General features: G+C 43.8%; 1 long non-coding RNA gene across 1 annotated transcript in view; it reads left to right on the top strand.

Annotated features, from left to right (window-relative positions):
• Positions 1–26,432, top strand: part of LOC126427067 (uncharacterized) — a 546,217-nt gene that overhangs the window by 318,888 nt on the left and 200,897 nt on the right. The window contains exon 2 of the long non-coding RNA XR_007576518.1: positions 2,169–2,803. This is a non-coding gene — a long non-coding RNA (uncharacterized LOC126427067). The remainder of the gene's footprint in view (positions 1–2,168; positions 2,804–26,432) is intronic.

Here is a 26,432-nt window from a genome sequence, read left to right as displayed (position 1 = left end):
AGTGTAGAGATGAAAACGCAACAGAGATACACACTTCCTCATTCATATTAGTGTGGATAAGAAGATCAATGGTGAAGTTTGACACTAACGGTTTTTAAAAATTGTCCTCCAGTTTATTAACAAATGTCGTACTTTAAAAAAATTCCATCTGATTATCCTACGAGGGTAACCCCAAAAGTAAGGTCTCCTATTTTTTTTCATAAATACATAGACCTGTTTATTTCTACAATGGTTTACATCAGTTTACAGCTTGAACATTTAGCTATTTTTCGACTTAATCACCATTTCTGTGGATGCTTTTTTTTTTTTGTAGACGCTGTGGCAGTTTTTGTATGCCCATGTCATATCAGCTCGCCGCCATGCTGTTCATAAAGTTATGAACCTCTTCTTTCACCTCGTCGTCGGAGCTGAATCGCTGGGACCACAATTAAAGCTGACAGGTACTGTGAGGCTCTGAAAAAACTGGAACGGGCAATTCAGGACCGGAGAAGAGGAATGTTGAGCAAGGGCGTACACATTGTCCATGACAACGCTCGCCCACACATCGCTCGGCAAAAGTCCTGACTTCGCGCTCAGTGACTATCACCTGTTCCCTAGGTGAAAAGGACATTTGGCCGGAAAGCGATTCATCTCCGACGACGAGGTGAAAGAAGAGGTTCATAACTTTCTGAACACCAGGGCGGCGAGCTGGTATGACATGGACATACAAAAACTGCTACAGTGACTACAGAAATGCATCGACAGAAATGGTGATTATGTCGAAAAATAGCTAAATTTTCAAGCTGTAAACTGATGTAAACCATTGTAGAAATAAACAGATATAAGTACTTACAAGAAAAATAGGAGACCTTACTTTTGGGTTTACCCTCGTAATTTGGAATGACCCTTGTGTCTTGATGAACTGCAGATGTTTCACGCTGTGTTGATGAAATTATATTCTGTGTGTCTCAACTGTTTTACAGATACCCACCCCGGTAAATGAGCAACGGCCTTGCCGCAGTGGATACACCGTTTCCCGTGAGATCACCGAAATTAAGCGCTATCGGGAGTGGTCGGCACTTGGATGGGTGACCATCCAGGTCGTCATGCGCTGTTGCCATTTTTCGGGGTGCACTCGGCGTCTTGATGCCAGTTGAGGAGCTACTCGACCGATTAGTAGCGGCTCCGGTCAAGAATACCACCATAACGACGCCCCTCCTATCCGAATCCTCCACTGAGGATGACACGGCGGTCAGATGGTCCCGGTAAACCACTCTTGGCCTGACGACGGACTGCATTTTACCTCGGTAAATGCATGTGTTGACACAACTGCTTCTAGGTTGGGAGGATAGCTATCCCCAGACGGAATCCCCCCCAGCAAATTAACGACAAGGGGTCAGTGTGTCGGCGAGCCTGTATGTGGCTTTTAAGCAGTTTCCCACATCCCACAAGGTGAATACCGAGCTGGTTACTCTGTTCTGCCTCAGGTACATGCTACGTAACTATTAGAACACTTTCTTTCACTTGCACGCAGCATCTGCTATATACACAGACAGACTGGGTACACTATCTCTGTGCTTGGGAGAGTATAGGAGATCCATGGCCCGAGCTGTGTGGGTTCAATAAACACTTAACCAGCACAGAAGCTTATAGTAAAATTATGCTCCTAAATTTTAATTGTTCTTGTTCTTCAAGTGCTAGGCATTTGCCTGTCATGTCTACTTGCTCAGTGCCTTTATTTTACTTGATAACTCCACCTCTTTTGGTCTATCAGCTGATCTTTTCGCTGCTATTGGACAATTCACTACCATTTCAGGCATTTGTTCTTATTACATGCTGTCTTCATTTATTTCTATGCTTCTTGATCTATTCATTCATGCTTTTCAAGCTAGGTTGTGTCTAATTATTGTGATCCTTATACTATATTACTTTATAGCCATATGCTCTTCTCAAAAACATCATTTCCTCAGATTATATTTTACCTCCATTTTCAGCCGCTATTGTCCAAGTCTCATTACCATAAAGTATAAACATTCATCTCATTGCTTTGTAGAACTTCATTTGGGTTTACTCAATTCAGTGTTCTGTACGTTGTCACTTTTATTTTTAGTATGTCCATTTCTTTTGTAACTGAACTGGTATTTATTCTTGTTGTGCTGACATTTTCTCGTCTGATTTTTCTGTTCCAGATTTCGCTGTTGATGACTCTTCCTGGTGTTAGTGCGTGGCCTGTGGAATTGGATGAATAACATACAGGAGACAAAAAAATCTCTGTCTTAGTAGATGTAGAACCAGTGGAAGGTTAAAAGTGCTAAGCCAGTCTTGAATAACAGAAAATATAAAATTGGTCAGATTGAAAGCTTTCACCCAGTATTTCCTTCATAATGGCATCTGTTCACTGTAGTGAAGTTTGTACTGCACACGTACAGAGCATTGCGTGTGAGTTTCCACGCATCATGTAACCCGTCGTTACTTTGTGCTCGAGTGTTCTGGGATTACCGGCCTTGCTATACAATAAGTGAGTCTAAAGTTCTCGCCACAGATTATAACCCGAATTCTCTCACTTTTTTTTTTCAAGTGCAGTGATCATCAGATCAGACAGTGATTGTTGTGGTCATCAGTGCGTGTCGAAGTTTCGCGAAGTAAGGCGCCAGCGATGTTACACAGCCAGGAGTCGGCGTGCAGCTCACGATAAAGAATGTCTCTGGTGCCACAGCGTACACCGCCATCTGGCGGCGGCGCGACGGAGTCGGCGCCTACCAGCCGGGAGTGGAAGCAGAGGTTCAGCTTCCGAGCGTCCGGCAGGAGGGCAACCATAGACGAGGTGAGTGATAACACGTTTGTTTGTGTGGCCATCCTCCGCAGCAAGCATATAAATACTTGTTTTGCAAATCAGACTGCCGTTTCCTGCTGCTATTTATTTTATTTAACCCATACGCGTTTCGCCTTCTACTGTTCTAAGGCATCATCAGTGGGACCTATAATGGTACAGTTTTGTTAGTTGTAGATTATCAAACAGTTCACTTGGCGATTTTTTGTAAAAATGTAATTACTTACGATTTGCTGATTCGCGTTTCCTCACATCTGGTCTGGAGGTCGCACTACCACTTTTATCACTGTTCTATATTCACCTCTTCTTGTTTTCGCCATGCACACACTGTTCAGCATGTTTGTCACTCTTTTTTTGTGGTGGACTATCGTTCTTCTGTCACTCGATACAACTATTTCGTCGTACACTCCTTTTCACAGCGTAAATATTGCGACTCCATTACGTGTTTCATCGTCTTTGGTATGTTTACCTATGTGTCGCCAACCTAACGAAGTATATGTTCGTTCAGACGGTTCAAATGGTTCTAACCACTATGGGACTTAACATCTGAGGTCATCAGTCCCCTAGACTTAGAGCTACTTAAAACTAATTAACCTAAGGATATCACACGCATCCACGCCCGAGGCAGGATTCGAACCTGCGACCGTAGCAGCAGCGCGGTTCCGGACTGAAGCGCCTACAACCGCTCGGTCACAGCGGCCGGCTATATGCGCGTTACTAACTTCTGTTTATGCTGTTTATACCGTGTGTGTGCGTATGAGTGACAGAGAGAGAGGGGTGGGGGGAATAGAGCTGATAATTTTTTTTTTTTTTTGAATGGGCGGGGTGTGGGGGGGGGGGGGGGCGTCGGTTGTACTAGCTGTCAGCGAGTGGCTGAAACTTTGGTGAAAGCTGTTTTGACTTTCCGTTTCAATCATGGATGAGTGAGTGTAAAGATGTTGGGTTCTATTATTATTACATTCAACCCAACATCTTTACACTCACTCATCCATAACCCCACCCTACCATATTGAAATGGAAAGTCAAAACAGCTGTCACCATTCAGCCACTCGCTAACAGCTAGTACAAGCCCCCCTCTCCCCCCCCAAAAAAGGCTCTATCTCCCCCCCTCTCTCTCTCTCTCTCTCTCACTCATACGCACACAAACGGCATAAACGGCATAAACAGAATGCAGTAACGAACCTGTACTTCGTTAGGTTGGCGACACATAGGTAAACATACCAAAGACGATGAAACACGTAATGGAGTCGCGATATTTACGCTGTGAAAAGCAGTGTACGACGAAATAGTTGTATCGAGTGACAGAAGAACGATAGTCCACCACAAAAAAAGAGTGACAAACATGCTGAACAGTGTGTGGGTGGCGAAAACAAGAAGAGGTGAATACAGAGCAGTGATAAAAGTGGCAGTGCGACCTCCAGACCAGATGTGAGGAAACGCGAATCAGCAAATCGTAAGTAATTACATTTTTACAAAATATCTCCAAGTGAACTGTTTGATAATCTACAACTAACAAAACTGTACCATTATAGGTCCCACTGATGATGCCTTAGAACAGTAGAAGGCGAAACGCGTATGGGTTAAATAAAATAAATAGCAGCAGGAAACGGCAGTCTGATTTGCAAAACAAGAGGTGAGTGATGTCCGCTCTCTGCATCCCACGCTATTGGAATTGCCACCTGTCTGGAAAATCCTGCCATTTTAATACAACCGTTTGTGTCTAGCAGACACTCTCCAGCATTTTTAGGCTATTAGTATTTTTTTTACACTGAATTGCAGAACAATTACTGATAAAAAAGCCACATTCAAAACTTAGATCCCAGTGGCTAAGAAGAGGACCCTACAGACAGACTGGACCTCTTCGTTTTTCTCCAAACCTGTAAGATTCCAAGATCACCGCGCAGGCATTCATTTCCTATAGCTGTATCATGCAGTTGTCAAAAAGAACTTCAGAATATCGCCTATATAGGATAGGAAATTATTGAGTGCTGTTGACTATGAAGCATTTGTACTAATTAAAATATTCGCTGGTAGCTGAGTGCATAGCACAGAAGCGCAGTAATTATGAAGCCGCTGCTTCGGATCTTGCTGCTAGTAATTTCATCATTTTTCATTCGAATGTAAAACAAGAATATTGAAGCATAGTTTTTTTAATGAAAATCTTTTAGCTTTAATTACTAATTAAGTTTCTAGCATTTGTAGACTTTAGAGAAAGCTTTTGACAATGTTGATTGGAATACTCTCTTTCAAATTCTCAAGGTGGCAGTGGTAAAATACAGAGAGCGAAAGGCTATTTACAATTTGTACAGAAAGCAGATGGCAGTTATAAGGGTCGAGGGGCATGAAAGGGAAGCAGTGGTTCGGAAGGGAGTGAGACAGGGGTGTAGCCTCTCCCTGATGTTATTCAATCTGTATATTGAGCAAGTAGTAAAGGAAACACAAGAAAAATTCGGAGTAGATATTAAAACCCGTGGAGAAGAAATAAAAGCTTTGAGGTTCGCCGATGACATTGTAATTCTGTCAGAGATAGGAACGGACTTGGAAGAGCAGTTGAACGGAATGGACAGTGTCTTGAAAGGAGGGTATAAGATGAACATCAACAAAAGCAAAACGAGGATAATGGAATGTAGTCGAATTAAGTCGGGTGATGCTGAGGGAATTAGATGAGGAAATGAGACACTTAAAGTAGTAAATGAGTTCCGCTATTTGGGCAGCAAAATAACTGATGATGGTCGAAGTAGAGAGGATATAAAATGTAGACTGGCAATGGAAAGGAAAGCGTCTCTGAAGAAGAGAAATTTGGTAACATTGAGTATAGATTTAAGTGTCAGGAAGTCTTTTCTGAAAGTATTTGTATGGAGTGTATCCATGTATGGAAGTGAAACGTGGACGATAAATAGCTTGGACAAAAAGAGAATAGAAGCTTTCGAAATGTGGTGCTACAGAAGTATGCTGAAGATTAGATGGGTGGATCACATAACTAATGAGGAGGTATGGAACAGAATTGGGGAGAAGAGGAGCTTGTGGCACAACTTGACAAGGAGGAGGGATCGGTTGGTAGGACATGTTTCGAGGCATCAAGAGATCACCAATTTAGTATTGGAGGGCAGCGTGGAGGGTAAAAGTCGTAGAGGGAGACCAAGAGATGAATACACTAATCAGATTCAGAAGGATGTAGGCTGCAGTAGGTACTGGGAGATGAAGAAGCTTGCGCAGGATAGAGTAGCATGGAGAGCTGCATCAAATGAGGCTCAGGACTGAAGACCACAACAACAACAACAATTAATACTGGTCATGAAAATAAATTAAAATTTGATCTCCTTGTTCTTGTTACTGTCCCTGTGCTTTTTCAGTTCATCTGTCTTACGACAGATTTCAACTGGAGTCTGTGCATTGTGCCCTGTTCTCAGAATCTTCCTCTGTTCGTAAGTTCGACCAGTTCTGGTGTCGTTCGTCATTCCACTTCCTGTTTCTTTCTCTCGTTCCTTCCACTTATTAGTTGGAGAAAATTCCTTTGCAGTATATGTCCCTGTGTAAATTTGTTCATCTGCTGACCATTTCCAATACTCTTCTTTCCTTGCCTTATTTTTTCATTACTGCTTCATTCTCAAGTCTGTACACTTCAGCTCGTAGTGTACTATACCCAAGTAAAGCACTCCGTCTTCAGGCCACAAGTGGCCCATCGGGACCATCCGACCGCCGTGTCATCCTCAACTGAGATGCGAATAGGAGGGGCGTGAATTAATTGACCATTGTACCGACATTTGTTACTATCCTGGGTGGAGTTGCATATAAGGGTACATTCACCTTAGTAGACTGCAGTTTTTACTTAGTTGATTGTTTTGAAACTGGCTTCGTTATCTTCTTATAGAGGTATGATAATGCTGCAGTCCTGCTGCATATGAAGAACATCCTCTCATCTTAGGATTCTGAAAGTCTGGACAACCACTGTCTAAGAAATAAATAAATTTTTGCACTTTGAAGATTTCTGTTCTAGCTGTTCAAACAACAGAACAACAAAATGCAACATTGATTCGCTTTGTTGAGGTATAAGATCAAAGTACAATGTCTGGCTTCTACCACAACACAAAAGGCGACTTGTCTCCAATACCACGCACAACTTCCCGCCAAGTATTCACAAAGAAGGTGTACAAAGACGAAATTTGAAGAAAAGTGGTTCACGTCTGTCCTAAAGACATTACCTGATAACATGTTGCAAAACTGGGTAAATTTAAATTTGCAGATTTTGACGTTAATTCTTTAGAATTTCTTCTAAACATATAGACTGTTATGTACGAAGTAGTGTAGTTTTATATGAACATACAAATTTATGAAATAAAATTGTTGACACCTACTGCTATCTAAGAATTCTGATTATGTCGCAGACTTGACTAGATTATATGTTCTATTGGAATTCCACTTCTTTGTAACTTCTTCACCTTTTAAAATGAGCCCCTTGTCATTGATATCCTCTTTTTTTATTTCTTCTCTACAGGTTCCGTTTTGTGTCATTAAAATCTCCATGCAGAGAAAGGATTTTACTTATTCTGTCGATTCCTAATTCAACTCAAAGGCGTTTTCCATGTCTGAATCAAATTTTTAATTTCAATAGGTTGTGCTACATGCCTTTCAGATACATGAAAAAAAAAAAGGTGAACCTCTATATATATGGCCAATTCCTTTTTCTGCCTTCCTTGCTGTCCAAACTTCCCTCATTCGCTCGCTGTGTTTCTGTTTACGGTCCTCTGTCCATGCTTCATGCCGCCTTCGTGTCTTCGGCTTCATCTTGGTTGCCTTTTTGGTTGCCCATATTTCTTTTATCTTCCGGCTGTGATCTTGTTTGCGTTCTTCGGTCTAATTTACGCCTGCTCGTTTGTCACTGTGTATCTCATGTAGTTTACATTTCTTAATGATGTTTCTGAAGTTTTTTCTGTCGTTTATTGTGTCTTGTGTGATGTTGAGTTGGTTCAGGTCGTTTTTTTTACCTCTGCCACCCATTTGTTGTTTCTACTGGTTACCAAGCCAAAGATCTATTTGGTCAGTCAGTGTGATGGCATTCTATATAGGTGTCCATAGAATTGTAGTTGCGTTTTTTAATGTTTTCTGTGATTGTCTCCGTATGTTTGTATAGTTCCTATGTAGGTTTCTTGATCCATATTCCATTGTTTCTAGTTGCGCCAAATATTTTCGTAAGTATTTTCCGTTCTACGTTTCCTAGTTGTTGATACGTGTATGCCCTAGGATTAGTGTGGTCTCTGCTGGATATAGTGCCTCGGGGAACATCACCGTGTCGTAGTGGCGTAATTTGGCTTTTTGTGAGATAAACACTTCTCGTCGTAATGATTCCACACTACTTTGTATGCCTTGTCCAGTTTGGTTTTTCTTTCTTCGTTTGAGTCTCTCTTATGTCCGCGTGTTTCTCCGAGGTATCTGAAGTCTGCCGTTTTGTAAATCGTGCCGTACTTCGTGTTCAGAGATGAGAGTTTCTTTGTGCTCATAAACTGTGTCTTCTCGTAAGAGATCTGTAGTCCAATTTTGGAAGCGATTTCGCGTATATTTTCAGTAGCGTCTTTTGTTTCGTTTATACCTTCCGTGACAATTGCCAAATCGTCTGCAAAAGCCAGGCCTTTAATCTGTAGGTTTCCTAAGGTTATCCCCTGTTGTGATGTTTCCCATTCTTTTATTACCTTATCTACCACTAGATTTAAAAATAGAGGTGAGACGCCATCGCCTTGTCGGACACCTGTGCGAATTTCAAAGGGCTCTGATAGTTCCCAACAGAACTTTACTTTGGAGGTCGTGTTGGTCAAGGTTTGCTCTATGGTAGTGCCTGTTTTGTTGTCTACTTTATATTCAGCTATTGAGTTTTCCTGTCGATACAGTCGTACACCTTTCTGAAGTCGACAAAGCTAATGATCAGGTTCTGTTTGTGTTGTAAAATCATTTTCAGGTTCCAAATTTGTTACGCACAAGACCGCCCTCTACGGAAGCCTGCTTGGTATTCCCCAATCAAGTAGTCGGTCAGGCTTTCTAGTCTGTTTAGGAAAGCTTTAGAGAGGATCTTGTATGTGACCGGTAGTAGGGATATTCCTCTGTAGTTGTTCGGGTCAGTCTTGTCACCTTTTTTGTGCAGTGGGTGTGTCATGACAGTTTTCCAGTCGTCGGGAATTTTTATGGTCTCCCAGATACCTTCCAAGATCCTGTGGCTGTCTTTGGTGAGTCCTGCGTCTTGTAACTTCCAGATTTCCGCGATGATACCGTCTTCTCCTGGTGCTCTACGATTCTTGAGTAACTTATTTCTTTAACTTCTTCTAGAGTTGGAGGTTCGCTGTCTGGATTGTACGTGCTCGTTTCTGTCATCAGTTCTTCCATAGGGGGGTCTATGTTGAGGAGTTTTGTTGTTGTTGTTATGGTCTTCAGTCCTGACACTGGTTTGATGCAGCTCTCCATGATATTCTATCCTGTGCAAGCTTCTTCCTCTCCCAGTACCTACTACAGCCTACATCCTTCTCAATCTGCTTAGTGTATTCATCTCTTGGTCTCCTTCTACCATTTTTACCCTCCACGCTGCCCTCCAATTCTAAATTGGTGATCCCTTGATGCCTCAGAAGATGTCCTACCAACCGATCCCTTCGTCTAGTCAAACTCCTCCCCAATTCTATTCAATTCCTCCTCATTAGTTATGCAATCTACCCATCTAATCGTCAGCGTTCTTTTGTAGCACCACATTTTGAAAGCTTCTATTCTCTTCTTGTCCAAACTATTTATCGTCCATGTTTCATTTCCATACATGGTTACACTACATACAAATACTTTCAGAAACGACTTCCTGACACTTAAATCAATACTCAATGTTAACAAATTTCTCTCCTTCAGAAATGCTTTCCTTGCCATTGACAGTCTACATTTTATGTCCTCTCTACTGCGACCATCATGAGTTATTTTGCTCCCCAAATAGCAAAACTCCTTTACTACTTTAAGTGTGTCATTTCATAATGGAATTCCCTCAGCATCACCCAAATTAATTCGAATACATTCTATTATCCTTGTTTTGCTTTTGTTGGTGTTCATCCTATATCCTCCTTTCAAGATACTCTCCATTCCGTTCAGCTGCTCTTCCAGGTCCTTTGCTGTCTGTGACAGAACTACAATGTCACCGGTGAAGCTCAAAGTTTTTATTTCTTCTTCATGGATTTTGATACCTTCTCCGAATATTTCTTTTGTTTCCTTTACTGCTTGCTCAATATACAGATTCAATAACATCGGGGAGAGGCTACAACCCTGTCTCACTCCCTTCCCAACCACTGCTTCCCTTTTATGCCCCTCTACTCTTATAACTGCCATCTGGTTTCTGTACAAATTGTAAATAGCCTTTCGCTCCCTGTATTCTACCCCTGCCACCTTCAGAATTTGAAAGAGAGTATTCCAGTCAAGATTGTCAAAAGCTTTCTCTAAGTCTACAAATGCTAGAAACGTAGGTTCGCCTTTCCTTAGTCTGTCTTCTAAGATAAGTCGAAGTGTTAGTATTGCCTCACGTGTTCCAATATGTCTACGAAATCCAAATTGATCTCTATACATACCGGTACTACTTGGTTTCTCATTTTGTACCACCTTCCAGTTTATTGTGGGTACTCATATTTTCATATGACCAGTAATTAAAGTTAAAAAGACGTTACTTTCAATTCAAAATTATGATTGAACATTTGTTTACAAGTTCCAATTTCTTAATAAATATGCAGTTTAAGCAAATGTTTAAGTACCAATGATGCTAAGATAATGATTCATTTACAATATTCAGCTACCAGTGAATGCGTCAAGAAGCAGGAAATGGCTTGTCCTTAAAGAGCGTTCGGTATTTTCTTGTCGTCGGAGGCAGTTTCTTCCATATTTTTCAAAGACTGGGTCGCGGTGTGTGAGGAAGAAAGTTGAAGGTAGGCTGTCTTTAATGTCCCCTTGTAACTGTCGAAACAATAATTACGTGTCATTAATCAACATGAAAATGTTATCTATATTGACATTGTTGCTAGCTGTTAGCGCCGTCATAGTTTCGTAATGCAAGTTGGTGCTTCAGTGGCTTTGATGAAACACTGAAGCAGCGAAACGTCGTGACAACTTATTTTTATTTAACTTGTAGTCTGTAAGTATCGGAGTTACTACGTCGCTTAGTCCAAGAACAAATTAACAGTAGAGAATGCAGATACGTAGTGTTTGATGAATTACAATAGAAATAGAAGTGTTTTCAGAATTGATGGAATGAAAGTGAAGTAAAACACACAATTTGTGGTACTTACATTAAACGAAGGTAGACAGTTGTTTTTGTCACTTGTATTCGATTTAGATTTATTGCCATTAATTTATATTCTTCTTATCGTTTATAAATGTTAGACATCGTGTGTCCCCGTTAAGTTAAACGTGAATTAGTTAATGAAAGCTTAATATTGTACTTCTGTACCTCTTGTTTTGCTCTATCGTTTGCTCTGAATGCGGGGATGGAAGTTTCCGTTTAGCTTACATCTTGCTGTAAGGGAATGTAGTGCAACTTTTTCTTTTCGTGGATAACTATGTGGACTGAATTCTTGCAGCCGAGATGTGGCTTTAATTCAAAATTACGATCCGTCCTATTTTGCAGAGCAGACAAGCCTCCGAACCCCACGTTGTGTGAAGAGTCGTGGACGTCCAACCATTTAGCGCCTAGTGTTGGTTTCACTGCGCTTCTACCTCTTTCCATAGACACTCACGACAGTAGCACGTCAACATTCGACCAGTTTTCCCGTTTTCGAGACACTCGCTCACAGGCTCTGCGTAATAATAATCCGCCCTTTGTCAAAGTCGTTTATCTCAATGGATTTCCCCATTTCCAGTCCATGTCTCTGCTAGCATGTGAGACTTGTTAATTAAGGAAGGCAGGATATGGTTACGATTATGGACGGGGATCAAATCAATTATCATTGGTTTGCTTTGCAGTTTCACTCATTTGTTTTAATAAATAATTTTTGAAAACAAGCCAATGTGGTCGCAACCATAATTTTAAGGCAAGTAACCACCATCACGGCTGAAGGCCTTTAACGCCAAAAATGGGAATTATTCAAAAAATTTAACAAACGTACATGAAATACAGACAACAAATAATTTTTGAAAACGCGCCAATGTGGTCGCAACCAGAATTTTAAACCAAGTAACGAAAATCACGGCTGAAGGCCTTTAACGCCAGATTGGCAATTATTAGAAAAAATTAACAAATATACTGTCAAATGGCGAATGGCATGGCAAAAGTTAATTAAAAAAAACAGATGACAAAACAGGTGAGACAAATGATGGTAACTTAATAATACAATGATAAAATCAAACACAAGGGCTGCAGGAATCAACCTCTGAGTAGGTCACACTAAAAACACTTTTGCGAGCAAAGAAAAAGGCAGCCAAGACTTGCAATCAGATCACAAGATGGTAACTGGGACTAGTGGCAGTCTAACGAGCGACTAATGATAATCTTGGTGAGGCTGCCTGACATCCAGCAAAACAAATGGAAGATGTAAAATTACGCCAAAGCCGGACCCAGCGGTCTGGGCTACGCCCGCAGAATGCTGTGCTTAGAGCGCCCGGAACAAGAAGCAATCACCAGCACCAGAGTAGAAGAATCACCAACCAACCTACAATCGAGAAAGCTGTCAAACTTGCACTGCTCACAAGACAGCGGCGGCAAGGCGAGGAAATCTACACTAACCCCCAGGGCAGGTAACTGGGGCTTTAGCGGCCACAAGGCAGGACAGAAAAATACCGCTGGTTGAACTTAACAATGTAAGAAGTTGAAAACAGTAAGTAGTAATTAGAAGCTCAGGAAGGCTAACCAGATCCGCCTTACGCAGGTACTCCACTCGCTGCTCTTCGCCTCGGCGACACTACGAGCAGCAACACGAACCCAGGTCTCTGGAGAATCGTGGGATTTCACAATGGTGGAGGTTCCTCTATGCGAATTGCAATGCACTCAAACTTGCAGGATCCGTTTTCGACGAGGTCGTGCACCCTCGTGACCCCTGCCCTTCGACCCGGCAGTCCACACACACGCCGCCAGCGCTCCCGGCGTGTTGTCGCTCTGCGCGGACCTCGCTGCTCCTGCATCCCCAACCGAACTCCACACTCACACCACACGGAAAAGGCACGAGGTCGCTCCAAAGATAGGGCAGCAGAACTACATATCCATAAGCTCAAATGGTTCATATGCCTCTGAGCACTAAGGGACTCAACTTCTGAGGTCATCACTCCCCTAGAACTTGGAACTACTGAAATCTAACTAACCTGCCCGAGGCAGGATTCGAACCTGCGACCGTACCGGTCTCGCGGTTCCAGACTGTAGGGCGTAGAACCGCACGATCACTCCGGCCGGCTATCGATAAGCACCGGTGCTGCCACTAGCGGGCAGGCAACGCTTACGAAACCGAGTGGCGCCAGTGAACATGAGAAGATGCGAAACAACTCAAGCATGCCAGCTAAACGATACCGTCTGGCAGAAACCTGCACACGGCACCAACGCTTCGGTTACAGCGTCACACGCCTACAACGCCACCATGCGGCATCCAGCGTCTCTGTGGTCAGTGTCACAATGTTTTGGTCTGTCAGTGCATACGGGGGGGTGGCTGTATCTAAACTTTCGCAACTTCAGTCTTTACAGTGTGGGTACCCATGTTTATGGAACTGATGTTAAGACTTTGCGTTTGGGCCGTGCTGTTTTGAAGAGCGCGCCGCAGCGCGTTGTGTGAAACAGTCGCCCTCCGTTTCTGGCGGTGGCGCCGCTGTGGCAATCGCAGCTTTGGTGTCTCCCTCTGGTGGAAAAGCGTAAAGGTTGCCTGTTCACGTGCATTTAAAGGGCGCTATGAGCTCGCCAGTAGTCCCCCACCTTCTCCTTTTCCTTGAACACATCCGCACACTATATATTGTCCGCCGCCTTGATCCCCCTCACCCCCTGGTGTCTCCCTTCCTCTCCACTCCCACCCAGTTGCCGCGCCTTTACCGTTGTGTCCCTCCCTCTCTCCATCTCCACACCCTCCATCTCCTTTCCCAACACAACTTCCACCATCTACGCCTCCCAGATGATGAGCTTCGCCCTGACATCTACCCTTCCTACCAACTCTAACCCTGCCTCCTCCTCAGGGCTCCCTCTCCTCCCCCTCCCTCCTTCTGAGCGGATTTCCCCTCCTACTCCCCCTCCCTCTCTTGTGCTTCCTTTCAGTGTCTCTGCACTCCCTCCTGCCCTGTCTTCCCTTTTCCTCTCCCGCCCCAAGTGTCTCCTGCCTCTTCGTGAACCCACTGAAGCCCCTCCTCTCTTCATCCCGCCGCTTCCCCAGCTGCCCCATGCTCTCCCCTCCTTTTCCATGCTCTCTGACCTTTCCCTCGGCAGGTCCCACCTGGTAGTTTTATTCTTCGTCGTGTGTGCTCCAAATGGGTTTTACGTGTGTTGTTTCAGAGTGTTTTTCATACAGTGGCCAACTTTTAACCTGTGCATACGCATCCAGTGTCTTCTCTGTGTTTTAAGAATCGCCAACTGTGTTTTTTAACTTTCTGGTGACTTTTTTAACTGTCCCCAATGAACTTCTACATGTCAGTGTATTTTTACCTCCATTTTCTCCCCTTACTCTGTTTTATGTTCCCCTTTTTTATCTCCTTATGTATGTACTATTTTATTCTTGTTTTAGTTGTCGTGTCATTCGGCTGAAGAGCGGCGAATTGTGCCGCTGACAGCCCCATATGGGCAGGGGCATGAAATCACAATAAAGAAAAAAAAAAAACAACTCGCCAGTAGGTCAGTCTCTCGTCCCCAGCTTGCTAGTCTGTCTCTCGTCCGCATTTATTAGGCAGTGAGTGTCTGTCTGTCGTTCGGAGTGCTAGTATGTCTCTCGTTCGGATCAACATTTGAAGCTGGCAAAATGAGAGTCTTTCCACTCCGCCAGTAAGAGAACTCAGCGAGTGGTCGCCCGGTCGGGGCTGAGTTCCTGCATCTGGGTCTGCGCGTTAGGTCGCCAGTCTGCTCGAGTTTGCTCAGGCAATCGTCATTGGCGGTTGGATCGATCGGTTGGTCGGTCGCGCACTGAGACACGAGATGACTTGTCCGCCTTGAGCGTCGGCGCATGTGAGGTCGCCACGTGAGTCCAGTGGGCCGCGCCGTATAGCGAGGGGTAGTGGCTTCGCGGCCGACACGAGAGCAACAGGAGTCAAACCACGACGTCGGTCTGGCCGGCGCGAGCTGCTACGCCGTGAGACGGGAGATCGGCGCGCCTTCCTGCGTCCGTTGAAGCGGCTGGCAGCGGACGGTTCGGGAGAGCGTTTTGGGGGTGCTGCGCCAGGTCTTCGCCAGAAATCGCAGTTCATTAGAAGTTAAGTGACTGGTGATATGTTGTTTCATTTACTTGTTAAACTCTACCTGTTTTCTTGGTCAGTCTCTCCTCCCCAGCTTGCTCGTTTGTCTCTCATCCGCATTTGTTAGGCAGGTAGTGTCTGTCTGTCGGTCTGCCGTACGTTAATAGCTGCCTCTGTCATGTTTGTCGTATTCGGTCTTAACGATTTTATTTCTTGAAATGAAACAGCCGAATTCCTGAAATATGTTTTTATTTTGCCTATCATCTTGAGAGGCGGTATATGTGTAATGTAGAGCATGTTTGGCCAACCTTGTATATTTTATGTAAGACGGCATTTCATGGGTTTTATTTAAATGGTCATTTTAGTATACAAATTGCCACCCTTCCACCGTAAGAGATTTTTTTTTTTTTTAATCAAGTTGCACATTCGATGGCAAGTTAATCTTTTAATGTTAGTGTTTTGTACCATTTCCATCCCTCCTACGGGGGGTGCATAGTTTGTGTGCTTGTGTAAATTGTTAAAAATTTTTAGTTCAAAGTAATCTGGTGTGTTGCAGATTTGCACCAGTGTAGTGTTTGAGAGGCTGTTGTGAGCGGTCGTAACTACGGCCGTGTCAAAACGGAGCGGCAAGGTTCTCAGCCCGAAAGCTGATAGTCAGAAATTTGATCTTTCTGCCTCTGAATAAATTGTAACTTGATATTTAGAGAGTGCTTTCTGATTATAATTTTAAATCTGTTTCTAAAAAAGAAAAGGCTTTTAGGAATTTCCATTTGTTGAAAGAAATTTGATTTGTTTTCATCAGTCACCCACTGGCAACTACTTCCACGCTCACATAGTGTGATGAAATGTGTTAATGTTCTTGATGAATCGCTAGTAAATGAAGCAAATTCTTAAGCAAAGGTTTTGAAAGTAAATTCACGGTTCAGCGTTGTTAGTAGTGCCTTTGGCGTCACGACTTGCTGTTAGCCGCCGATACTAGTACTTCGACGCAGGGTTCAAACTCAAGCATGCAGTGCATTACAGTTGCACGCAGTCAACGTGGGTCTGCACAAGGAGAGCAGGGCTTTACTCGTAAAGTTGTTTTATCGAAACAAGAGAAACAATACCGATGCCCTTCGGGAGTACTGACGTATTAAAGGAATACGAAGAGATCCCCTTTCTGAACCTGGGATGGAGAACACGATTCGTAATCTCTAATTAACTTTAGGTTTGGGAACTGCTCCCGGGAGAGGCCGATGGCCAATTGCGTCACATGTCAGTGGAGAAGTTAGTGTTGCCATCACCGAGAATGCTGGACAGAATGTGGGTATTCACGAACTGCGCCACGAGGGGTGAACGTCCCAAACATTCTAAAAGAGCCGCTCGTGTCCTTACAAATGTTTCCACAAAGTGTCATAGTCATACGATTGGCATGTGACCGCTTCCCCACAGGGAAAGTTTAAATACAACCACCCTCTATTATTCGCACCCTAGCCAGGTAGTCATTCCGCGAAGTTACTGCGATCGCCGACAGGCATCGTCCCTTGTAATGATTCTTCATGTGCAGGTAAAATAACAAGTATGCACGATATTTGTGGCCTCCTCTGTGATAACTTGCTTTAGCGTCTTCATTCGCGAGTTATACATCGCTCCTACTGAGTGTATGTACGGGGGTGAGCCAAATGAAAACCTTAAATTTGCAATAACAAATCGAAATTTAGCGCCGTTATCCTGTAAGTTGGTAAGCGTGCTACAAACAGCGTGCAGAATGGCCTGTAGGTGGCAGCATAGTGCAGGATGCACACATACCGTCGCAGTGTCAGTATAAAGATGGTCGCCCCACTTGCGACTTGCACCAGGGAAGAACAGCATTCTGTTATTCCGTTTATGCTTAGTGAAGGTTTGTGACATACTGAAATTCATCGACGAATGAATGTTCAGTACGGTCATGCATGTTTGTCACAGCAGCAAATCTACGAATGGAGTAGGAAGTTGGCAAATGGTGTGACTTCAGTGGAAGACGCTCCTCGTCCAGGTCAGGCACAACGAGTTGTGACTCCACAGAACATTGCAGCAGTTGAAGCCATAGTGAAGGAAAACCGCCGAGTGACACTGAATGACACTGCAGCATGTTTACAGATTAGTCACGGGTCAGCACACAACATTGTGCCATGATGTGCTCCAGTTTCACAAAGTGTCTGCAAGATGGGTGCCATGGCAGCTGACTCCTGAAATGAGAGAACGACGTGTTGACGCTTGTGAAGAACTTCTTCGGCGCTTTGAACGAGAAGGTGATGGCTTCCTTGTAGGAATTGTTACTGGGGACGAAACCTGGAGCCGGCCGGAGTGGCCGAGCGGTTCTAGGCGCTACAGTCTGGAGCCGCGCGACCGCTACGGTCGCAGGTTCGAATCCTGCCTCGGACATGAATGTGTGTGATGTCCTTAGGTTAGTTAGGTTTAAGTAGTTCTAAGTTCTAGGGGACTGATGACCTAAGATGTTGTCCCATAGTGCTCAGAGCCATTTGAACCATTTGAACGAAACCTGGGTTCACTTCCACCAACCGGAAACGAAGAGAGCGAGCAAGGAATGGCGCCATTGCTCATCACCAAAACCAAAGAAGTTTCGAACAGAACCATCAGCAGGGAAGGTTATGCTGACTCCCTTTTGGGACGAAAAAGGCGTCACTTTGGAGCATTACATGCCTAGAGGGACCACTGTCACCAGTGCATCATACACAGATCTCCTAAAGAATCATCTGCGGCCTGCAATCAAATCAAAGCGACGTGGATTGCTGTCAGCAGGTGTCCTTTTGCAACATGACAATGCAAGGCCCCATACTGCCCGTACGACAGTTGCAACCACCACAGACCTGCATTTTGAGTGTCTTCCTCATCCACCATACTCACCACACCTTGCCCCAAGTGATTTCCATATAATTGGACCACTGAAAGACACAAAGGGAGGAAAGAAGTTCCGTTCTGATAAAGAGGTACGCCACGCGGTGCATGAGTGGTTGCGCGGACTACCAAAGAATTTTTTTCTAAAGGAATTTATGCACTTTGTAAGCGCTGGAGGACTTGCATTGAGCGTGGGGGAGATTATGTTGAAAAGTGATACAGCTTTGTACCATTTCTGCGCAATACATAATATTGAAAAAAATATTTAAAGTTTTCATTTGACTCACCCTCGTATAACCATAGCCTATACCGTGTGCTACGCACTATAAGAAGCACTTTTTTTCTTGGAAAAATTGCCTCCAAAATTCAGATGCGTGTTATAATCGAAATTCATGGAAAAACCTCCGGTGTTTCACTTAAAGTTCCCTCCAGTCTTAAAAATGGCCGTATATTTCATGCCGCTGGAAACTTATCTGTGTGTGGCAACACTGGATTCAACTGGCAGAAGCAGTGCTCCGATGCGACGAACACGAGTTGTGGGGAGTCACTAGCTTGCTAACACTGACTCCCTGCTGCCCCACCATCACAAACCCAGAACACTGTCTAGCCTATGACGTGTCAATGCAGTCTACGGTGCCAGTGAACTTGAAAGTGATTTGTATTATATTTCCGGTAGCAGCTGGTTTCATAATGGAAAAAAATTAAAGACATCCTTATGATGGATATGTTGGAGGCCTTTAAGATTAAAACCGGGGCGAGACAGGGAGACGGACTCTCCCCTTCGCTCTTTAATTGTGCCCTCGATAAGGTGATCAGAGCGTGGCGACAAGGAATGAAAAGACTGGGTGGAATACGACTGAGATTGAAGCATAAAGGAGTACGGGTAGATTGTCCAGCATTCGCAGATGACATTGTGATCTTCTCCAAATCACTAGAAGAGGCAGTTAACCAAACTGCAATGAAACGTCCTGCTAAACCTGCAGGACGGGACAGGTAGTTTAAGTTGTCGAAAGAGGCCAAAATAGGGGGCTGTCAGTCACACTCGAACATACAACCTTATTATTTGATCAAACATTACAAGAACCCAAAAAGATATTTTTTTAATCACACAGCTTTAATCTTTGGGACTTAATCACTGGCTGAAAGCCACTTTAATTTAAAAAAGGGCTGAAGGCCAATAACTTAAAATGAAAGCATAATCCGAAATTTAAAAGGAAAGCCTTATAACAGTTCTTTATTTGGGCTGAAGGCCCAAAGAATCTGCGATTTTCAGAGCAAGCAATTTGAATTCAAAATCGGCTGGGAGCCCAACACTTCAGGCTAAACAACACAATTGAAAAAAAAGTAAAGGGCTTACGTAAAACAGTTTATAATGAGGAAAAACTCAACCAAAACAGAAATTTAAAAGGCAAAGCCTTATATTAAAACAGTTCTTTAGTTAGGCGGAAGGCCCAAAGAATCAGACACTTCAAGAGCAAAGAACTGATATTCAAATCGTCTGAAGGCCTAACAGTTAAAACTACGTAACATTAATTTTTTGATAATACCAAAGGCCTTACGTGAAAGAGTTCTTTAATTTAGGCTGAAGGCCTTAATAGCAAAACAACTCAAACTCAAAATCAGCTGAAGGCCCAAGACTTAAAATTCAACAACATTAAAACCTTTAAAATGCCAAAGGTCTTACGTGAAGCAGTTCTTTAAATTATGCCAAAGGCCCAAAGAATCTTACTCCTTAAGGGCAAAACAACCGTAATTTTAAAAAAAATCGACTAGATGCCATACAAGTACAAACAACAAGAACAAATAAAAAAGGGCAGTCCACAGAAGGGCGCCCAGATGTTCGGGGGTCGGGCTGGAACAATGACGCTCGCTTAGGTGAGACAGGCAGTCGATCCAATCAGTCACGATCCGACGACAACCCAACTGACTGACAGTCAATGCATACACCGACAAGATAACTTCCTCTTCACCTGACCAGGGCAGAGCAGGAAGTTCAACGGAACATTGCAGAAGATATTGGCACCCACAACCAATCATACATGGAGCAGTCAAACTACACACCGTGCTGGACAGCAACAACACGATGAGGAAACTACACTGCCTGAAATTTGCGTCAACGCCCAGGGCAGTTAACCGGAACGTTAACGGCCACAAGGCAGAAGATTCCGCTGTTGCACTTCAGTTCAAACAACCAAATACAGTGAAACTGCCACCGGAGGGTGGCTAGAATTTGCCAACTTGAGAACCACGTTCTTGCTCGCGGGAATATCCCAACAGCCGACAACGACCTCCAAACGACACAATGTGAACAGTCGTGACTTGCTGGTAGATTAAATCAAAACTCAACTTTCGTGTCCAGGGTCGGTGAGCCACGGACCTGGCAACAGCCCCACACACTCCGGCATCGCATAGAGACCGCCAGCGGCCCTGGCCAAACCACGCCCCGCCGAGATTTCCTCGCTGCTCCACGCCAACCGACCGACTCCCAGCCCGCATCTCGTGGTCGTGCGGTAGCGTTCTCGCTTCCCACGCCCGGGTTCCCGGGTTCCCGGGTTCGATTCCCGGCGGGGTCAGGGATTTTCTCTGCCTCGTGATGGCTGAGTGTTGTGTGCTGTCCTTAGGTTAATTAGGTTTAAGTAGTTCTAAGTTCTAGGGGACTTATGACCACAGCAGTTGAGTCCCATAGTGCTCAGAGCCAGCCACCGACTCCCAGGCCCAGAAACGGTGACACGACCAAATATACGTCGGCCGATGAGACGACCAACCGAACGACCAACCGACGGTCGTCCCGCTCCAACCTCCCTCCGTCGGACAGTTCACGTGTGTCGCCAGCGGTCGGCGAGCACTGGCTGTCGACGCCTCATCGGCGCTCCGTCCCCGACTTCACTGCTGCTGCATCCCGACTGCACTGCTGGTCCGTCTCTCACTGACTCCCAGACACACAACGACCCGGAAATACTGTAGGCCACTCCAGAGATGGCACAGGCTGCTGCTGCCGATCACGCGCAAGTAAGGCAGGAAGTTAGTGACGCCAGTAAATGGAATAAGAAATCGACGCGGCAGTACCGTAATAAAAGATTACAAACAATAAATGGGATAAACGCGAGCCGTGCTAGGCTCACACAGAATTGCCGAGGCAGGCAGCGAAAGCAGACTTACAGTTCTCTATCGAGAAGACACAATATACGAGAAACATCACGACAGCTGCTAGGTGGATGACAATAGAAGGAGGGAAAATTCAGAGGGTGGAGAGATTCAAATACCTTGAAGAATGGATAGACATTGGACTGACCGAAAAAGAAGCAATGGGAGCTCGAATCGCCGACCGGTGTGGCCGAGCGGTTTCAGGCGTTTCAGTCTGGAACCGCGCAACCGCTACGGTCTCAGGTTCGAATCCTGCCGCGGGCATGGATGTGTGTGACGTCCTTAGGTTAGTTAGGTTTAAGTAGTTGTAAGTTCTAGGGGACTGATCACCTCAGATGTTAAGTCTTATAGTGCTCAGAGCCATTTGAACCGTTTGGAGCACGAATCAACAAAATGAATTTAGCATATAAAGTAACTATCAACTCGTACAATTAGAAGAATATTTCGATAAGTGAAAAATTGCGACATTACCAAACAGTGATCCACCCTGAAGTTCTATATGCAGCAGAAACTCTCGACTTGGCAAGAGCCGATCAAGAGGCTAGAACTGATAGAACGGAAGATTCTCAGGAGAATATTAGGAACACCAACTGCGACATGGTCGCGTATACAAACAGTGATCCAATACTGTCAAATGTTTTTTCTTCCAGCCTTTGATCATAATATCAGTTCTTTAGACGATGACCGGTTTCAGTCCGTAATGACCATCCTCAGATCTTTTTCACACCATGTCCTAAAGTGATAAGGCCACAATGGCATCGTCAAAACAGATAAATATAATGTGACGATGCTGTGCTGGTTATGTTTATATGTTTTGGTTGAAATGGCTCTGAGCACTATCGGACTTAACATCTGAGGTCATCAGTCCCCTAGAACTGAGAACTACTTAAACCTAACTAACCCAAGGACATCACACACATCCATGCCCGAGGCAGGATTCGAACCTCCGACCGTAGCGGTCGCTCGGTTCCAGACTGCAGTGCCCAAAACCGCACGGTCACTCCGGCCGTCTATATGTTTTGAGGATGGCATTGTGGCCTTATCACTTTAGGACATGGTGTAAAAAAGATCTGAGGATGGTCATTGCGGACTGAAACCGGTCATCGTCTAAAGAACTGATATTGTGATCAAACACTGGAATAAAAAATAAAAAAAAACATTTGAATATTAGGAACTCGAACAACAGAATATGGTCAATTTAGAAACCGAGGCCGGCCGGAGTGGCCGTACGATTCTAGGCGCTACAGTCTGGATCCGAGCGACCGCTACGATCGTAGGTTCGTATCCTGCCTCGGGCATGGATGTGTGTGATGCCCTTAGGTTAGTTAGGTTTAATTAGTTCTAAGTTCTAGGGGACTGATGACCTCAGCAATTAAGTCCCATACTGCTCAGAGCCATTTTTCTTCGGTCACATCTTCAGAATGGACCAGGGGAGGTTAACACGGGAAATCACACAATTTCTGATGAACAAGAAAACCAAAGCACGGTGGCACCAAGAGATACAAAGAGATCTGGAAGAAATGAGAATACAGGCACCAGGGATGTACAGCGGGGTGATCTTTAAATAAAAAATTAAGGTCTTCAAATCTTTCGAGGAGAGAATGAGAGCCATAACAAAATTGTCTTGGGCAGAAGAACGAAGGAGGTTGCAAAGTATGAGAATGAAAGAATATTGGGAATGAAGGAAGACCAGAAGAAACGAAGCTGAAGCGAATTAACGTTGTCGTTAAGATGGCCAAAACGAAAGAAGAAGAAAAAGAATGCGGGATATAAATTGAAAGTAATAGGACATGAGGAAGAACGAAGAAACAGAGCAGCTGAGTCGCATTTTGGCCGTCCACCAACATAAAAAAACCATTCGCGAATGGCGGGCGAGTAAAGAAGAAACTGAAAAAAAAATAAGGGATACTAAATGCGCAAACACAGGACCGAATGGAAAATGGTCAAAACTAGAAAGTGACGTACTGAAATTTATTCAAGGACACTGTCGATATGGCACTGGCATTAATCCAAGAATGATCCAAGTACACGCTCGTAAACTAGCACTACAGTGACACCTTAATTGACTTTAGGGGTGGAGCTGGTTGGTGTTAGGCCTACAGCTTTATGAATCGTGATGGACTTGGCATGCGAAACAAAACGAAAATATTTCACAAAATTGCACAAGAGTATGAAGAGAAAATAGTATCTTTGAGTCGCTTTATTATTCTACGTGAAAAGAAAACCAGTGTGAATCTGAGCGGAATAGCGAATATGGACGAAACTCCTCTGGCATTTGATGTGCCGAGTAACAGAACTGTTGCCATGAAAGGTGCTGAAACTGTAACTATAAAAACAAGTGGACGTGAAAAATAGCACTACACTGTTGTCTTTTCATTTTGTGCTGACGGTACTAAACTTAATCCAGTGATGATTTTTAAGCGCAAAACAACGCCATAACCTCCTGATATACTGTCAGATGGTGTTGTTCATGTGCATGAGAAGGGTTGGGTGGACGAGGTGTGGGAGAGAACGAATGGAGCTTTATTGAAGAACGGGTGTCTTCTTGTGTTGCATCAGATTAGCAGTCATTTGAAGAAGTCTGTGAAAGAGAAACTGAGACAGGGAAATACAGAATTTGTTGTTATTCCGGGAGGACTTACTTCACAATAGCAATTTCTTGATGTCTCGATAAATAAACCATTTAATGCGTATATGAGAGAGGAATGGAACAAATGGATGATGGATAAAAACCAATACCAATTCATGACGAAGGGAGCTTTGAAACTACCTACAACCAAATAACTGTGTCAGTGGATAAAACAGTCGTGGTCTAGACGTTATTATTAACTTGTAAGAAGTGCGGCAGAAGCAATGCTCTCAATGGCAGTGAAGACCATCTTATATATAAAAAGCACAACGATCACTACGACGACGACGAAGAAGGAAAAGGAGAACCAGAAGAAGAAAGTTCAGATGACGATATTCAGGGATTCTGAAGGTCAGTTCGGTTTTGTAACCTAAGAATTTCTTTTAGTCTCGCTTTGCAGTCTAATAATAAAAATGGTAAAAATGTTATTTAAAAAATGCTTAAAAGTTAAGGTGCGTCTTCTAGTCCGTAGCGTCTTAAAGTCCCTAAAATACGATAGTACCAACACATTACGGTAACATTTTCACGAATAGGCAAAATGTCAGACGTTGTATTTCAAACTCAGGCGATTCTGTAGCCCCGTCTTGCGTTCTGAAACGTGTTGATTTGCAACGCTTCATAGCACGGCACACTCCGCGACTCATGTCTGGCAACTCTCTCATGTTGGAATCATAATTCCTTTCTGTCCCCACGCAAAATCGCCGGCCGAAGTGGCCGTGCGGTTAAAGGCGCTGCAGTCTGGAACCGCAAGACCGCTACGGTCGCAGGTTCGAATCCTGCCTCGGGCATGGATGTTTGTGATGTCCTTAGGTTAGTTAGGTTTAACTAGTTCTAAGTTCTAGGGGACTAATGACCTCAGCAGTTGAGTCCCATAGTGCTCAGAGCCGTTTGAACCATTTTGAACCCACGCAACATCACATGGAGTTCAAAATGGTTCAAATGGCTCTGAGCACTATAGGACTTAACTTCTGAGGTCATCTGTCCCCCAGAACTTAAAACTACTTAAACCTAGCTAACATAAGGATATCACACACATCCATGCCCGAGGCTGGATTCGAACTTGCGACTGTAGCGGTCGCGCGGTTCCAGACTGAAGCGCCTAGAACTGCTCGGCCACAACGGCCGGCCATTGCAGAACTGACTTCCTTGCTTCTCACAGGTAAGAACTGTTCTGTTATTTCTCTTCTGATTTTTTTTTCCATTGTTCCCACATACCTTAATCCTCTTTATTTGAGACATGTTGCTAACTAGATTGAGCTAAACCAGTCGTCTGCAGTAATATTGTGGTTAGTCTGTTCAGTAGCTTTAGCTATACGTTTAGTGACTATTACAGCGCCATCTATCACAAAGCGAAAAAAGTGGTCCAACTAAAACATTCATATTTCTTTACGTACTACACGTATATGTAATAAAAAATGGGGGTTCCTATTTAAAAAAACGGAGTTGATATCCTTTGGACCCATGGCAGCGCCATCTATCGGGCCAACCATAGTGCCATCTGGTTTCCCCCTTCAAGCTAGACGAGTTTCGTTCTTTGTAGTTTTTTCGTTTGATGTTTATTTCGTGAGATATTTGGCCCGGTCACTATCAATGGACCACCCTGTATGTATACACGACGGTTGAAACATTAATAGTGGAAACTATGTATTTACAGCTCGCACAAGATGGCTACGTGTTTCAAAGTTCTACTGACCTCCAAACTAGTCACCAGCATTGTGTATAACTGTTGCCAGCGATGTGGAAGTCGTAGGACACTCCTAGCAGTGACAGTTGTGTTGACAGATCGAGCGGCGCGGTCTGTTGCCCGACGAATTAGCAGTATATAATGTTGCTACCATTTGGTGAGCAAGATGTATGAGACAGGCGAAATACCCACATATTTCAAGAAGAATATAATAATTCCAATCCCAAAGAAAGCAGGTGTTGACAGATGTGAAAATTACCGAACTATCAGTTTAATAAGCCACAGCTGCAAAATACTAACGCGAATTCTTTACAGACGAATGGAAAAACTGTTAGAAGCGGACCTCGGGGAAGATCAGTTTGGATTCCGTAGAAATGTTGGAACACGTGAGGCAGTACTAACCTTACGACTTATCTTAGAAGAAAGGTTAAGAAAAGGCAAACCTACGTTTCTAGCATTTGTAGACTTAGAGAAAGCTTTTGACAATGTTGACTGGAATACTCTCTTTCAAATTCTGAAGGTGGCAGGCGTAAAATACAGGGAGCGAAAGGCTATTTACAATTTGTACAGAAACCAGATGGCAGTTATAAGAGTCGAGGGACATGAAAGGGAAGCAGTGGTTGGGAAAGGAGTGAGACAGGGTTGTAGCCTATCCCCGATGTTATTCAATCTGTATATTGAGCAAGCAGTAAAGGAAACAAAAGAAAAATTCGGAGTAGGTATTAAAATTTATGGAGAAGAAGTAAAAACTTTGACGTTCGCCGATGACATTGTAATTCTGTCATAGACAGCAAAGGACCTGGAAGAGCAGTTGAACGGAATGGACAGTGTCTTGAAAGGAGGGTATAAGATGAACATCAACAAAAGCAAAACGAGGATAATGGAATGTAGTCAAATTAAATCGGGTGATGCTGAGGGGATTAGATTAGGAAATGAGA

The sequence above is a fragment of the Schistocerca serialis genome, chromosome 11 (assembly GCF_023864345.2).
Source record: "Schistocerca serialis cubense isolate TAMUIC-IGC-003099 chromosome 11, iqSchSeri2.2, whole genome shotgun sequence".
Classification (NCBI taxonomy): Eukaryota; Metazoa; Arthropoda; class Insecta; order Orthoptera; family Acrididae; genus Schistocerca; species Schistocerca serialis.
This window is presented reverse-complemented; position numbering and strand designations above follow the sequence as displayed.